At 33.4% G+C, this 17,768-nt stretch overlaps 1 protein-coding gene across 2 annotated transcripts in view; it reads right to left on the reverse strand.

Annotated features, from left to right (window-relative positions):
- Positions 1–17,768, reverse strand: part of MYPN (myopalladin) — a 91,390-nt gene that overhangs the window by 63,052 nt on the left and 10,570 nt on the right. Inside the window, exon 1 of one of the 2 annotated variants that reach the window (XM_016127345.2) lies at positions 8,578–9,091. The exons of the other annotated variant lie outside the window; for it this stretch is intronic. The gene's annotated coding sequence lies outside the window, so the exon portion shown is untranslated. Of the gene's footprint in view, positions 1–8,577; positions 9,092–17,768 lie in introns of those variants that run through there. 2 annotated transcript variants of the gene reach the window in all.

Below are 17,768 nucleotides of genomic sequence, written 5' to 3' on the forward strand. Positions count from 1 at the left end.
AGTTCTCAAACTTTTAGAGGGTTATTCAGAACTAACCTCTAAATTGGAAAAGTAGGCAGCAAACTTGAAAGGCCAATTAGAATAGCTAAAAGGATCACCTACAGTAAAATATTTTTCCACATGCTTATCACAGCCTGAGATTGCCACTACTAAATCCACTTGTTTAGGTGAAGTCTATTGCTTTAAAAAGAAATTAATTGAAAAAACTAAAGTGTTGGATGAATGCAAAGATTTATCTATAAAGATATTTATCACTTTATAGATTATAATATTAAAAAATTGAAATCATGTCCAATAAGAAATTGGTTAATTAAATTATGGTATGCTCATTAAATAGAATCATATAACTATTTAAAATTTTATAGAACAGTGAATGATATACAAAATAGTATATGCAAGTGTAATTGATATCTCAAAAGAAAATTTGTCTTATTTGTGCATTAACTATGCAGAAGAACAGGAAAAGATAAATGAAATCAGGCACAAAAAGCTATTTAAAGATTTAATTAATATTCTGATTGAAAATCCTTCTCATTTGTGCATTAACTATTTCACTAGCTTAGTCCAAATTTCTGTGTATATTTAAATGCGAGGGAGAAAATTAAGTGCTTTATAAGTCAAGATGGCCTCTCTGTTAGTTAGAAATTACTATATATTGTGTTTTAATGCAACTTTGCCTTTAACTTTTTATTTTAGTATGGCTTTTATCTTGAGGCAACATGGAATGAACATTGGTCTTGGAATCAGATCTGTTTTTAAATTTTGGCTTTATCTCTTAGCATTTGTGTGACTTTGAGAAAATCACTTCTTTGAGTTTGGGATTCCTCATCCTGTAAAACATGGACAATATCTCTTTCTCAGGGGAGTAAGGGTTAATAACATCCTGAAAGCAAAGCTCTTAAAACAAGACCAGCCACTATAATGGGCCCTCAAATGATATTAGTAAAAGTCAATACTTAGATAACGGTGATGTTAACGTTGAAAAACGTTAAAAAAGTTTATATTTATGGTGGAAATAGGATAGAAAATACTCATATAAGTAATCACTACTCTCTGCAACATTTTTAAAAAATTTTTTTAAAGGACTGAACCCAATTGGTGTGTAAATGTGTGCTTGTTCTGATGCTTATGGTCATGAGAAATTACTATGATAAAAAACTTTTAGGTATTCAAAGTAAAGGATGTCTTTAATATTTTAATGTAGTATTTATTACTTAACACTTTGGAGTTAGATCTAGTTTATATTTCAGTTCTGACACTTCATAGCTATATAAACTAAAGAAAGTGATTTAACTTCTATAAGCCTCAGTTTACTCTTCTGTAAAGCAGGTATAATAACAGTAGCCATCTCATAGGTTGAAGTGATGATTAAATGCGCTTGGCATTTGGTAAACATTCAATAAATGGTTGTTACTATTATTATTATTATTATTTAACAACTATAGCCACATACCTTGATAAGAAATAGAAGTAACACTAGTACAGTGACTTGATCCAAAGACAAACTTTGAAGAGAAACTGAACTCTCAGTTTGTAGTTAGTTCAGTATTATCTATTATTGAAATACGTGAAATACATGAAACTGCTGCCTCAGATCTCTATACATTTTCTCTTTGCTTGGGCTGCTCCCTGTCTCCACCTCCCTTTGCTACCTTACTGGGCTAAGTCTCACATGGTCTTCAGTTCTTAGGTGAGACATCGTCCTGGGATTTCTTCTTTTCTCTGGGTTAGGTACATCCCAAAGCTCACTGTCCTTACCTAAACATGGCACTTATTCTTACTACAATATAATGAACTTGCCCGTTTACCTTTCTGTCTACCTCACTTTTTTTTATACACCATCATCTCTGTACATACGCAGCACATAGAAAGTGATTAATAAATATCTACTGAATTCTTTTGTTCATTAGAATTTCCTGCTAAATTGATTGCTGTTTATCATTTTTTAATTGCAGGGTAAAGTAAGATAATTAGAAATTGTATTTACAAAGAAACATACAGACCAAAAAAATAAACATATTTTATATATAAATATATAAATAACTTCAAGGTGATTTTCAATGAAAATTTATTTATATTGGGTAAAATGACTGAAATTATGCTTTGTTTTCATACCACAAGTGTCAAAGGACATCTGATTATAATCAGAAACCTGGGTTTATATCCTAGCTCCAATACTAAATACCTCTGCAATCTTTTGAGTAAGTCATTTAATGCATCTGAGGCTCAATTATCCTCATCTATCAAATGGAATAAAAGCAATTTCATCAGAGGGTTCTCAGATGCAAATGCATATATAAATTGTTAAACTGGTAAATATTAACTAGAATAGGAAATATAAAAATATATCTACTTTAAGCATTAATTTAAAAACTATCTGTTATAAAATTTGTGCTTTAAAAAAGCCCAAGTGCTATTATAAATACCCTAGCTTTTATTTATTCATCCAATAAATATTTATTGAGCATCTACTACATGCCGTTCTAGGCTCTGTGGATTCAGCAGTGAACAAGAGACAAAAGTCCCTGTCCTTGTGGAGCTGACATTCTAGTGGGAAAGACATAAATGTTAAGAAGAAAAATAAAGTAGGGCAAGGGACTAGAGAATGATGGTGGAGGAAGGAATGTGTACTATTTTACCTTGGAAAGTCAGGCAAAGGTTCAGATGCAGTGGAGAAATTAGTCATGTGACCACCTAGGAGGAAGAATGTTTCTGACTGAGGAGGTAGTAGTGTCAAAGCCAAGGGAAGTGAATGTCTGCTGTGTTTGAGTCAAGCCCAGTGTGCCAGGAGGTGAGTGAAAAAGAGTAGAAGGAAAAATCACAAGGGTATAAGGCTAGATCCTGTAAGACCCTGCAGACCATGGGAAGGACTTTCAGTTTTATTAAACATGTGAATGGGAAACCATTTTAAAGTTTTAGAAACAGATGGCATGGTTTTGAAAAAGTTTGATCACGGTTGCTATGCAAAGAATCAAGTTAAAGTTGGCAAATGTGGAAACAAAAAGATCACTTAGGAGACTATTGAAAAATGCCATGCAAGAGACCAAATGGTGGTTTGGATCAATGAGTGGTTATCAGTGGGAAATGGTGAGAAATGGTCAGATTTGAGGTATCTTTTGAAAGTAAAGCCAGTATGATTTGCCGATGGATTGAAAGTGGAATAGGAAAGAAAAAGCAGAGTCAAAAGTGACTCCAAAATTTACGGCTTGAGCAACTAGGTAAGTAGTGGAATGATTTATTGAGATGAGCCAGGAGCAGGTTTCAGGAAAAGAAATTGAGTTCTCTTAGAAATTTTATCCTAGGTGTTCAGAGCGACATTGGACTTTGTTTCCTCTTTCTGCTTCTTAAAACATTGAAACCTAGATTTTAGGCCACTTTCAAAATAAGAATGAGTAATTACCCTTAAAAACAGATCATGGTTTTGGTGAAATCATCCTAGGTTGGAAATGCAATAATTAATGCAGCAAAAATAATCAAGATAGACTTCAGTAAATCATGTAAACTAATTTTGCCACATAGAAAGTTTATTGAATGCTCTTTATTTTGCTAAATCTTTCTCGTTTTTTCCCTTAGAATTTTTCCTGAAAGGAGGATCTTTCCTAAAAACTTGCTTAAAAAATGTAAGAGTCTGTTTCATAAAAAACATAGTTCTGATACCATTGGGCATACAGTCATATGCCACATAATAACATTTTGATCAATGATGGACTGCATATCTGATAATGGTTCCACAAGATTACAATGGAACTGAAACATTTCTATAGCCTAGTGATGGCATTGCTGTCATGGTATCATAAAGTCCTGGTGCAAAGCATTATCTTTTTGTGCTTTCTCAGCCTATCGAAAGCAATGCTATAGGCTATAAATGCCTGGGGACTCACCTGGGCCCCTGAGCTTCTCAACACTCATCCCCTTTCTAAATTAATGTGACAACTGGACCGACCCTTGTCGTCCATATTATGATACATGATGCCCTTGGCTAACCATTAGGAAACTTTTAAGAAAAAAAGTGTATTACTTACAGGACCTGGAGCAAAGTACGCTGAGGGCACACAGTGTGGTCCCCAGGTAGAAAAAGAGCAAGTGGAGGCTTGAGGTTTGGCTTTTTACTGGGGTCAAGGGTCAGGGCCTAAGGCTTTGCAGGCTCACTCTTTATTGGTGAATTTAAAATATAAGAGCTATGATTTAAAGCATAGGAAGAAGAAAAAACAAGTAGCCCAATGGTCAGTCACTGAAATCAACCAAGAGCCCTAAAACAAAGGTATCTCAGCGGCACGAGGTGACTTGGCTCTTTATTTAGTCTTGAGATCGTCAATGTGTTTGTTCCAGACAGCCTTAGTTGAAGTAGATGCCTGGACAATCAAAGCTTAAATTAGCACTTGCATTACAAAAAGAAATGGGCTCACACTACAATTACTCATGTGTTTTTGGTGATACTGGTGTTAACAAACCTACTGCGCTGCCAGTCTTACAAAGTATAGCATAATCAAGTAGAAGTCTGTCTTATCCGGGTTTGGTAAGTACACTCTATGACGTTTGCATAATGAAGTTGCTTAACAACCCGTTTCTCAGAATGTATCCCCAGCAGCACATGACCATACAAGTCATTTGCTCTTTTTAGGCTCTAAGAAGACCATATTGTTGGAAATATCATGAGATATAAACTCATCTTGTGGTTATAATATGAATATTTAAACTATTGGCCAGAGAATTGGCAAAACCTAATATGAAGTAACTTGGATTCACACACAAATACTGAAGTTTTCTGGCAATGTGGTATCCTTAGATATTTAAAAGAAAATCAATCTAGTTAGGTCAACACAACAATACTTAATAATTATTTTTCTAGGGAGATGAAATAAGAAAAGATAGACATCTTTAAGTAACTCATCTCTAAACTGAGGGTGAACAGAACTACTCTGCTTACTTCATAGACTTGCTTGTGAAAGCACTTTAAAAATGTAGAACATTATTCAAATTTAAGGTAATCCTTTTCTGTTGGTGTGTAATTATAACTAGGATATTTGTTGGGGGAAGAATAATTGACAAAGTTAGGCTTTGCTCCCTCTTTTTAATGCTGGCATTGACCTGTTTGTATTACTTTCTATACCCCATGATGTCACACAAGAGAAGTATTTAAATCAGTTCTTTTGGAGAAACTTCCTGAGCCAAGAACCAAATCCCATTACATAGGGACTAGTCCTATTACATAGGGAAAGTTGGGTATAAATCACCTTTTTAAAATTTGGCTGCAGATGGGATACGCTTTGAGGTAAAATCCTTCTTTATTGTCTCAGTACCCTTCCCTTCACTACAACAGTGACCATCCCCATCTTAGTTTTATTTCTAGTCTATTTTTAGTGTGAGTGGCATTAGTAATTTAACAAATTACTATATATTGTATTATCCATGTAAGAACTTGAGATATATGGAAATTTGTCAATAACAGTATAGAAATAATATGTTTCATTTTTTTAACTCCTCTTTCATTTCAAAGGAGAAAAAACAGCAGAAAAATCAGATATAAACAAATATCTCCATTAGAAGAGAATATTGAAATAAAAAGACGGAACAGAGATGATAAATAGGAGAATTAGTGAGAATCCATTTCATTAGGGACATTCCCTAAAGGTAGAATTTAAAGAATGAGAAGATTTTTAGATAATATGTCAAAGGTGAGTAAACTATTTTTTTTGTTATTGTTTTAATCAAATTAGTAAAGGAAAGAAGGTAGGAAAGAAAGTGAAGATTCAGTCTGAGTGGGAGGAAAGGAGACTGGCTACTATGAAACATACTTTGCATGTTTTCATATATAGAAAGTGAACATGTAAGAAAGCACTAGTGCAATGGATGTTAAAGCCAGACCCCAAAATTAGTCTTTAATTTGAGAGATAGCAAAGAAATAAGTAAAAGTAAATTCCACGACCCATGGAAAAGCTAATGGAAGGTAAGCAAAAAGACTTCAGGAATCGAGGACCGAAAAAGTGTTTGGTGGTGGTCACAAAAATGATAGGTATGGGAGGTTCTATATCACTCTCAAAATTTTGCCATTCATGATAAACTTAGCTGCTATGTAGGAAATCCCAAATGAGAAACCTTTGTCAATCCCCATGAATTCAAAGATTCATTTTAAATAAGAAAAATAAGAAAAAAAATGATTGACATTTTAATCCTTCTCAGTCCCTTAATATTTGTGGAGCCTTTTTTTTTGTTTTTTGTTTTTTGGTGATTAAGTATTTGAAAGACAGTAACTTCCCTAATTAAATTGACATAATACATTTGCTAGTATGGGAGAGGAGCAAGTGTTCCAAATAGGCTCAGGATCTCAAGGTCTAGTTCTAGTTCAAACACTTGGTGGAAAGGCTCTGTGGGCCCCTCCCAAAGTGTGGAGTACATTGTAACTCCAAGTGGAGATCTATTAAGCATGAAGCCTGTACAGAACTTGTAAAGATGACTCTGGTTATATACGAGCTCTAAGGATTCTTTAGTGACCACAGTTATAATAGCACCCACCGTTATGCCCACCAAAAAGATATCTACTGAAAATACATTCTTAAATTTCTAAACAGACTATTCTGTCTTTACTTGCATTGTTCCCTTTAGGCAAATCTCAATGCTTCAGTAGTTTTAAAAGCTCCTTTCAACTACGAGTCACCATAGAAATTTGAGAAAATATCTCCTTGGTCCTTGATTCTTCTTTATCTCTTAGGAGGAGGAATTAATAAAAGTTTTTCACTTTTTTTTTTGTTTGTTTTGTTATAGGCAGTAACACCATAAGACAAGTAATGCCTTTGTCATATCTCAATGTCAGTGAAGGAAACTAGTTATTTGGGGATTAGCAGCATCTTTCATCTTATATTTCCAGTAATGAACTCAGTAAGCTGAGTTCATTACTCCTTTTACATATAGGGATTAACTGTTGAAAAAATTAAATTTAAAAACTGTCACCTTTTCTTATACTAATCTTACTTCATTAAAGACCTTTCATAATAAAACCTGACTTACCTGCTGTCCCATTTCTTCAAAAGTAAATTTGAAAAAGCATCTCTATGAAATCAAAAACCCTGCTTTGATAAAAACTCATTCTGTTTCCTATGTCCATGAATTAAAGTTCTGAGTCTATGCCTTCGTAAGCATATTATAAGGAAAACATGTAATCGAATCTGTATTCTAAATTATAGATATATGGACCACTGGGGTTTTAACATAATATTATGACTTCCAATGGCATTAATCATTTTATATAAGCAGAATTTGAGATAAACTTCCAGAATTTGGATAGTGTCCGGTTGTTAGTTTCATAGTCCATTATTATAAGATTCTGTAATGTTTATAATTTTGTCTCTTAACAAAGTAAGTGTGGTGTCCATACATTTCAAATTTCTTGGAAGGGTCTTGATTTTAAATATTTTGCTGTTAAATCATGTGTTTGACAGCATATGTTAATTTGGGTCTTAAAATGTGTTTGTTATACTATAAGTATAGACATTCTCAACTTCCAAGAAAAGAATTATGGACTTTATGTGAACTTAAGAGTTATTATTAAGGAGAGACTAAAAAATTATGACAAGTTTTAAATTTAGAACTTGTAGAATTCATTTCATCATTACCAGTGGGAAAGTAATTGAATCATAATAATTTTTAGAGAAAGTAGGATAGCTGTTTTGTTTCTTTCAAACTGATGGATGCTAGCATCTTTGACAAGATTGTGTAAAAATCTGTTGATACAATAACAAAATTCAGCAGCATCATTACCATAATATTCAATTTTTGGGAATGGAAATACAGATTAACCCCTGTTCTCTTTTTCTTATATGGTTTTAAAATATAATTTATTATGTACATTTAATTACTGCTGATAGTGCAATGTACCAGGCCAAATGTTTGCCAGTGACTGTTAAGTGTCTTTCTGATGTAGCTGAAAAGAGGAGAGAGAGAGAGAGAGACAGAGACAGAGACAGAGACAGACAGAGAGACAGAGAGACAGAGAGAAACAGGGGGACAGAGAAAGAGGGACAAGAAAGAGGGACAGAGAAAGAGAGAGAGAAAGGAGAAAGAAAGAGCGATGTCCTTTGAGCAAAACTTTCTGCAGCTGTTGTGTACATTAATCCAGGGAGCAGATCTCCCAATACTAAATATAGCAAGCATATCCTCTTACATGATAAAAAAATTTTAAATGAAAGTCTTTCACTGTGGAGTCATATTATTTTAGATTTGATTTCCTTTAAAAAGGAAATAGGCATTGTACACATAATCTCTACACAAACACCATTATTTTAATAAACGAGTATGTGGAAAAAGCCAATGATACATGCAGCATGTCATGACTTTCTTTGTTGAGATATTTTCCTTAGGACCCAAGTAAGTTGTAATCTCTGTAAATTTCATCAACCCCCTCCAAAATCCTTACATGTAGAAAATTTTATTTTTCACATAATTTTGTTTTATTATAAATAATTAGAAAGTTATCATAGGTTTCCCCCTACACAACAGTAATTAGGTCTCTGAAATATCCCTTTTCCTATTGTCAGGGCCCTGTTATCAAAACACACTTGAGAACTTAAATCTGAACATTACCTTTCTTTTTTAAGTTGACCCAGATGAGTATGTCCAACCCAGGCACTCCACTGTGATGATAATTATCCAAGGAGAACTTTTAGATGAAAGCTCAGGAGAAAAAGAAAATTCTTCACGCCCTTGGAAATAGAAAGTAGCTGTCCATAGAGAGTGAGGAGTTAGCCTTAGTTTCAGTGAAGATGGCTGTAAGAAGCTGGACAACCTGTCACCACCGGAGCCAGAGCATTTGTCAGCTCACAGGTCCCAAGTTATTTTGAGCTGTATAAACCATGTGCCTGTCAAACATTCCACCTGATTGGACAGGAGAAAATTAAGCAAAGGGATTCCATAGCAGTACAGCACCTATGGGTGGTGGGGGTCAACCAGTTTTTCTACCTATAGAATTTTTCTTCTAGTTAGAGACCCAAGTTGTTTCTTAGTTTATATTTGAAATTAATACTAAATTCATCAAACCACATTCCATCTGTCAAAGAAAATGCCATTATTTTTGAAATATAGCAAACTTGTTAAATTTTAAGAGCTTTATTTTAATTAATGGGAAATTTATTCTCCTTTAATCACTGATACATTTTAGAAAATTTGGCCATAAAAACAAATAAGCCATTATAAAGCTGAGAGTTTTTAAACTTTTCAAAGTCTAAGCAAAAACAGAAAAGATAACTAATGTTAAAGATTGTTAATCAGAGATCACAGAAAAGATGGACAGGAAAAAACCATCAACCTGAAAATAAAACCAGCAACAAGTTAGTTTGAATGAAAGTCTTCAGAAAAAACTAGTCAGATACTATTTAAAAGTCAAAATTACTATGTAACATAATACAGTACAATTCCTATTTATGTGTTAGTACCTGGAATAACTTTTTTGTACATTATTCTATGGCAGTGTCTTCTTTCATAAGCACTATCAATCAATAAAAAAGAATCCTTAACAAAACCAACGTATGCTTAAAAATTGACTTTGTTGAAGTATAGGTTCTTGGATATTTTTATACATTTTCAGAATGTGAATTTGGAAAGAAAAAATTAACCCATGGCTTAGTACAGATTAAGAGAGCTGTAACATCATCAATCTTGGTAGAAGATTGGGTTTTGAAAATTCAGATAAATTCCATTGGTTATTTTTTAAAAGGATCATTCTTTGATTTGAATAGCATGAAATACATTGGTTTAAATCTAGTTTTCTTAATTAAATGATACAACTGCTTGTAGGATCCTTTCCATTCATTCATTTGACAAATATTTACATAATGTCTACCATGTACCAGGTACTATGTATAAAGCAGTGCACAAAATATACCAAAAATTCCTGACCTTATGGAATTTACTAAGATTTTTTTTTTACCCTTTTCAATCATCTTGAGACTCCCTATAGGATATTGAAAGATATAAAGTTTCTTTGTTTATTGTGATCACATCAGAGTTTTCATTACACCTTTTGTTATGAAGTTTTTTATTCACATGGGAAAAATGAAAAAAAAATTGAGAAAAACTTTTAAATTATCCAAGTTAAAAGAACTATTACAGAGGACTGAAAAGGGTACAAGAAGAACTGAATTATATGGATAGGTTATTTTCATTCCCACAGTAATTCAGATCCTCAATGTACAAGTTCGCTTGTTTACTTATCTAATCTTGCGCTGATATTAACATCAAGAGTATTTAATTATGTTTCTGCATTTTCAGTTTATGTACATGTTTCAACAATTTCTTTATATTTAACCACTATCCTGCTCACAATTTAGGGTATAATCAATATAAGTGCTGCTAGATCTTCAGTAGGGCCATGGGAAGTGGAACCTTGATTTCAAGTAGCTAATAGATGTGCTACAGTTTGATTTTCCAAAGAAAAATCCTTACACACATTGTACATGAACACATCTCTATTTCCCTGTAAACTGCATAGAATAATACTAAGGTAGGAGGAGACCCCTACTTAAAGATAAAATAGTGTTGGTTGGGCAGTGGAATTAGGAATCAAGAGAAAAATTTTAAATAGGCTTAAAATGCATAAGAGTTATAGAAACAAGCCAAAGAATTTCTGAATAGTAGTAATCTCTCTTTTCTCATATTTATCATAACATTTCATATACAGATATTATACAAAAATTTTGATCTCTTTGAAAAAAGGATGGACATGAATATTTTAAATAAATAATATTCAGCAACACATTTCTTATGATGCATCAGACTTATATTCTAGGTTTTAGATTTTTAAAATTAGTTTCTACCCCTACCCTGTATATCATTAATACTAATTATATAAACATTAATTATCACAAACCTACCAGTTCAAATTTTACCAGGGTTCATTGGTATGAAAAATAATTTTTAAGGCTTTAAAGAAATCCAGCATAGTTAAAAAATTTCATAAGTGACAAACACAAAATTACATGTCTTAGGCCGCCTGTTCCATAAAGTCGAGTGACCCATCCAACACATGTGTTTATTGTGGTTTGAACATGATCCTGTGCTTGCCTTCAGCTGTTTTTTTTTTTTTTTTCTTTAATTCAGTCACTCAGCTACAGGAACAATCTACTCACATTGGGATGATCCACAAGAATGTCAAGGAATCTGGAAGATCTATGACAGAGGAAGTCTTCACTTGGAGAATAAGCATGTGAGAATTTCTGTGCTAGTGGATTTATGTAAAATTTTTGTATTTGCTATTTTCCATATTGCTATAGAGTCTAATACTTTAAAAAAATCACTCACATATACCAAAGATTCAATATGTTTTGCTTGAAGTTTCTAGATTTGTATTGAGGTATCCCTTTCCAGGATCAGATGAAAAAGGAAAAAACCCTCCATGTCTTATTTTTAAATAACTTTGGGTGGTAAACACACCATGCAATATATGTAAGACATATTATCGACTTATATACACTTGAAACATATGATTTTATTAACCAATGTCACCCCAATAAGTCCAATAATATATAAAAAAGAACAGAGGCATGTATGTGTTTTCTAATACTCAAACCAGAGACAAGTTCATTATCATCCAAAGCGATACATGTGTGGTGAATCATAGAGGGTCTTATACAAATCCCATGATACCATGTGTTTGAAAAACACAATTAAATTCTATGGAAATAGAATTCTTTCATCTAAATGGTATTGAAACATTTGCCGAAAACTAAAGCTAAAAATATATTTGAAAAGATGAGTTCGAAATCGATTTAGTTTAAAAAACAAAAACATTTTAAAAAGTATAAACAAAATATTTATTTTCAAACATTATACTAAAAAAATAAATTTGTGGTTACCTGTCTGAGAAGAAGTACCATTCTTTTATCAATCAACCAGGATCATCCAAAGCCCAAATCTCACTGCCTAACTTGTGTCAGCCACAAAAGTAGCATGAAGGAAATGCGATACTGCCCCACCAGAGCAGTGAAGGGTATTTACAGGGTTCCGTGGCAGATCCAGGGACAGCCATTTAGAACAGATTGCTCTTTCAGATCAACTTTAATAACTCAGTCTGCACGATGTTTTTAGCCTGGAGGGACGGTGGAGGTGGATAATGCCTAAGATGACTAAGGAAACATACTTTCTTAATCTCTCTTTAGACTAGATGAAAAGAATAACAATGATGAAATTTTAAGAAATAAAGCATAAGGAATGCACTCAATATCCATACACAGGGTGCATATGACATGTGTAAATATCTTTATTTGATAAAAAACTGAAATGATAGTAAATATATTTATTAAAGTAAATATGAGAAAACGATCAATTATTATAATGCAAATGTTTGCTCTCCCAATTTTAGAATAATGAGATGAAAGCTTTACTATGTGATTTCTGTGGAAATACAATAAGGTTTCCTTTACTTGTGTTTTGGATATTTAGCACACATTAAAGTTTACATTTTATAGAAGGTATTATTTCCAAGAAGAAAATATATCCCTGGAATTTTTTAAAAGAGCATCCATGCAATTATCATTGTTACTGAAGAAATTTAAAACAATTAGTATTAAGTATATACTCCTGAAGGTGTACAGGTGATTCTCACTTCTTACCACATCAATAAATGGTTGTATTAACACACTTAGAAATAGATTATCTCAATAAAAATAAGGTAAAATTCCTTAGCTATGTGCTAGGCACTATGCTAAAATCTTTATGGACATTGTGCTTTATTTTATGTAGTTCTTCAGCAATATGTGAAGTAAATAATGCTATACTTCTCCTTTTACAGTTGAGCCCCAGGGGCTTAGAAAGAGGTCACACAATGACTAAGTGACTGAGCCAGGATTAAATCTAAGGCTAACTTTAAATTTATGCTTAGAACCACTGCAAATATTTAATTAAATGTTTACATTTCTGAAGTATTTGTAAAAAAAAAAAAAGGAAGGATAAAAATGAACATAAAACACTCTTTGTATTTTGAAGGAACACAACGTAGAATTTTAAGTTTATAATTTTTCTGACTGAAACACACTTTGAAATTCTTTTGTATGTCTAAATAAACAAAAAAAGAGATATAATATAGAAAAAAAACCCAAATGCTTTCAGATCTGCAAATTTTAGCTGAGAACATGAATTGATACGCAGACCAAAGCAATAGGCATTAATGCCTAAAGGTATGACATTATAAGGAAGTCTGGATGATTTGACAGATCTACTTTTTTCATTTCTACTTATGATAGTCATTATGCAAAGACAATTTAAGAGCTTTGTTCTTTTGAAAATAAATTTATATGTGTTGGTGTTATTTTTCAACACATCAACACAGGTCAATAAATTTTTTTTTAAAGTAGGGGTAGAAAAATAACAATTGGAATGTTCTTTCTTCATAACCGTAGCACTAAATATCTTAAATGCCAGTATGCCAGGCTCTGGGTGATTCCACTCAGATTCTATTTTTGTGCAGCACTGACATCTCAGAAAGCTGAAAATAAAGTTCAGTGTTCTTATGCATGACCCAAATAATCACACTAAAACAAATGATGTGAAAAAAGGGAAATGGGAATTAACATTTTTTCCAAATATACTCTAAGCCGGAGGGCAGCCTCGGTCATCTCTTCTTTACTGATCATAGCAACTCTGTAAGGTATTGTTCTCTGCGTATTACAAGGAGGAAACCAAAGCTTAAAAAAGTTTAGCTATCTCAGTTACTCAACCAGTGAGCTGCACGGCTGGGTTAGTTCAAATCTAGGCCTATTCATTTAAAACATATTTTCTTTTCATTAATCCCCACTGCCTTCTCATGAAGAATTATGCAGGTTAGTTTAAAAAACAAAAATCACACAAAGAAGGAAGTTCACTATTATTTTCATGTGTATTGATGGGCAAAGGGTTATTAAAGCTATTAATTTGATTTTAGAGTCTTGGTGTTTATTTAACAGAAGCAAGAAGAGAACAGAAAAATAGTATATGACTAATCTAGGGCTATTTTCACAAAGAAGACTTGATAAAATTGGTTGACTGAAATAGCAAGGGCTCATACACATTTTTAAAAAGTTATCATCTTATTACATGAAAACAATCATGAAATTAGTAAATAGTGAATGGGAGCAACTTCTTGTAAAGGAAGGAAGAGTAGAGAGGATGAGCTTGGAGAATATAAACCAGGAAACATCAAAAAGAATTCGTATTTGATATCCCTAGCCAAATACACATTTTAATTTGCATATGGAGCTCTCCATTTGGTGTTTTCTTGCTTTAGCAAACTTCCTGTGAAATAAAAGCAACATACTTTAACATAGGAAGACCTGGAAAAACCTTTTTTTGTTTTGCTTTTTCATTCATTTTGCTTATTACATAATTAATTGTGTTTCTTTAAAAATTTAGAATGGATTAGTTAAAACCTAGTCTAAACAAGATCTCCTATCAATATCTTAGAGATTCTCTCACTTCATCTTTTAGCCTAGACAAGAAGCTTTAACTGAAAATGTGGGTCATATGTCAATAAAAGGGATCAGTAAACAGACAATATCACAGAGAAGTTAAACACAAAAAATATCACAATATAAATCTATTTGTAGACAATCCACTGGCCTGACAATATTGTTAAAATTCCAACAAAAAAAGAAGAAAAGCCTTGGTATAGTTAAAAATGTGATAATCCTGAACCTATAAAAGATAAACAACTTTTCTGGTCTTATTTGCCATTCTAAAGAAATTTTTGTCACCTACCAAAAAGTTTTACCAATATTTCCTTGCCTTCTTTTTCCTCCTTGCCTTTATTTCTTTCAGCTACTGTAAAATTAAACAACTAGTGGTTACAATATTTCTTATAATACCTAATTAAACTTTTTCATTTATGTATTTATCCTTTATTTATTTAACTAAATCAACTTCTTGGGAATCAGAGCCATTAAAAAAGTTCTGTACAAGCCACCTGAAGGCATGGCACAAAGTAGACACTTAACAAATGTTTGTCCATAGCGTGCCATGTATATGATATATTAATTGTTGAGTTATTCTAAATTATTCACTAAATTCAACAAATATTTTCTGAAAACTTATTGTGTGCCAGAAAAGAGCAAATTATATTATTTTAACACATAAATACTATTAAGAATTCAAATGAAGAAGGGAGCTCAAAATGATTGAGGATATTCATTATGTACCACTCGTACAACTATTTGTGCTTTGGTTCAGTGGATGCTCATAATTCCTGAGATAATTGAAATGGGGGATCCTTGCTTTTGGAAAAAGCTTGGGGGAATTTATAGTAGCCACATTACCCAAGAGTTCTTACATAGGTGTTCCACAAGAAGCACTTTTATACCTTATCTTTCTCCTGAACTAGCTTACCACTATTTTTCCTGACCACCTTTGAACAACCTTTGTTTTATATCAGCCTCTTGTTTTTTGTCTACCTCATAAAATCGGACTTTTTTTGCTCCCATAGATTGTTATCTTGAATTTTGGACTTCAGGACCCTACAGCCCATATCTGAGAGGCAATTCTGTCCACGTTCATGCCCTAGTTTTTGGGATCCCAGTTCAAGTTGCAGACTAAACTCTCTGTTTTCCTAGAAATAAAGAGTACACCTAAAACACACATAGTATTTTTCTATTTAGATCAAGATTTCAACTATTTGTGACTGACACCAAAGCCAAAATGAATTACTTAGCTCTCTGAGTGACCTTAGCTGACCCAGCTCAGTGTCTACACAAATCAAGCTTTGTTGTACATATTTAATACAGCAATCCAGGAAGTATGGGTCATTATCCACATTTTATAAGAGATGAAACTGAAAAATTTATATGCTATTATAGTTTTTACAAATTTAGGGATCTGAAAAAGTCTCAGAAAGTACACCTTGAGATTGTCCGAGGTATACTATATCATTATTTTCTTTTTTATAGAGGAATAAACTGAAGATCAGAGCCACTGAGCGCTGTGATTCACACCTAGGTCTACATGACGCCAAGGCCCAAGTTTTTCTCCACTACACCACACTGCCTTTCAGAGGCATCAGTGCTTATTAGTAATGCATTTAGAAATAAATTTGAAAGAAAAAAAAGAAGATGTAGAATAATAAGAAGGAGAGCTCTAGTGATACTGGGATTATGTTGATTTAGTGACTTCCTCCAAAGTCCTTCCAAGTTCTTGGAAATCCAGATGATTCGTTATCTCTGACTGTCAAAAAAACAGCTTAAAGGAACTGAATCAACAATAAATAATAAACAATTCTGTCTGTGCATGTCTATCTGCAAGTTACCAGACATAGTGAAATTAAGCATGAGAGACCATATGGTTATTATATTTTAGGTAGACATTTATTCAGTATTTCATATTTTTTAAAGTTATTTGTAGTCACATATTGGTTATTATGTTCTAATAAAAACAACAACAAGAACAGACAATACTACTGCCTGCAAAGTTGGTCTTTATTATGATTATTTTGTACAAAGAAAAGTTAAGTACTAGAATGGCTATGCTACATGTAAATGTAAATCCCAGATTTCATTTGCATTATAGTTATATTATTAAGTTTACATTACTAATTTAGTTTAAAAAGAGCTATTTTGGGGAACATCTTAAATTTTATCTATTAGTAAAACTAGAGCAATAAATATGTGCCAAATAAGACTTACAACATGATTTGAGGTATTGAGTATAGAAGGCAACTAAAGAAACATAAAAAGTGATTGTAGATTATTTTCTATTACTAGTTGGTAATAGTAAAAGAAGAGTAAAAGAATATTTTACTAAATCTTAAGAAAACTATTGTGAGAACCAGCTTAATCTATTTTCTTCATTAAAATGATCTAATTGCTCATGAACTTTATTTTAAAGGTTATTTATTTCAATGTACTAAATACTTCCTCCCTGGACTTCTGGTCAAGATGGCAAGTCAGTAAACTCTGTACTTGTCTCCTCTCACTACCACAATTAAACTACAAGACAACCATCATTGGGAGTCACCTGAGGTATGGCTGAAAAGAAGTCCTACAACTGGGGACATACATAAAAGGCCACCTCGAGACTACTAAGAGGGGCAGAGACGCAAAAAGGTTGGTTCTATGACTATGTGTGGCAGCTGAGAATCAGAAGGGGTATTTACAGTGCAGAGGTCCCCCCAGAGGAGCAAGGGGTCCTGGCCCTATGGGCCCCCAGCCCAGGGTTCCAGTGACAGGAAGAGAAGTCTCCAAAACATCTGGCTATGAAAACTAGACAAGTTTGTGGCTGAGTAAGACAGAGGTCTGTGGGAATTGCATGGACTTCATCACTGACTCACTCAGTCACGCCAGCACTGGGGTAGCAGCTTGAAAGGTGCCAGGGACATATGGGGGAAGAACTGAACTGACTGGCTCCAGAATGAGGGCTAGAGAGGTAGCTTTCTCCCAGACAGAAGTGCAGGTAGAATCCATTGTTTTTTTGTTGAGCTCTTCCTCTTCCCTGGGTGCAGGCACAGGAATCCACCATATCTGAGTCTCCATCAACTTGGCTAACACAGGGTGCCCTGCCCAGATGATTCCCTGAGATCCTGCCCCTCCCAATTTGTGGGTCCACCCAAGCTGCCTCCAGTGGCTTTTCCATATGAATGGCCTGTTTTGGCTCATGTTGCAGACTTTCCTAAAATCTCTCAAAGGTTCACAAAGCTGAAACAAGCAGCATCTGGCTTCAACATGCCCCATAGCTCTTGCTGAGCACCCCAACCTGAGTTTCTATCAATAGAGGAACAGATAAAAAAGAGGTAGTACATATATATGATAGAATATTTCTCAGCC

The sequence above is a fragment of the Rousettus aegyptiacus genome, unplaced genomic scaffold, assembly GCF_014176215.1.
Source record: "Rousettus aegyptiacus isolate mRouAeg1 unplaced genomic scaffold, mRouAeg1.p scaffold_m13_p_6, whole genome shotgun sequence".
Classification (NCBI taxonomy): Eukaryota; Metazoa; Chordata; class Mammalia; order Chiroptera; family Pteropodidae; genus Rousettus; species Rousettus aegyptiacus.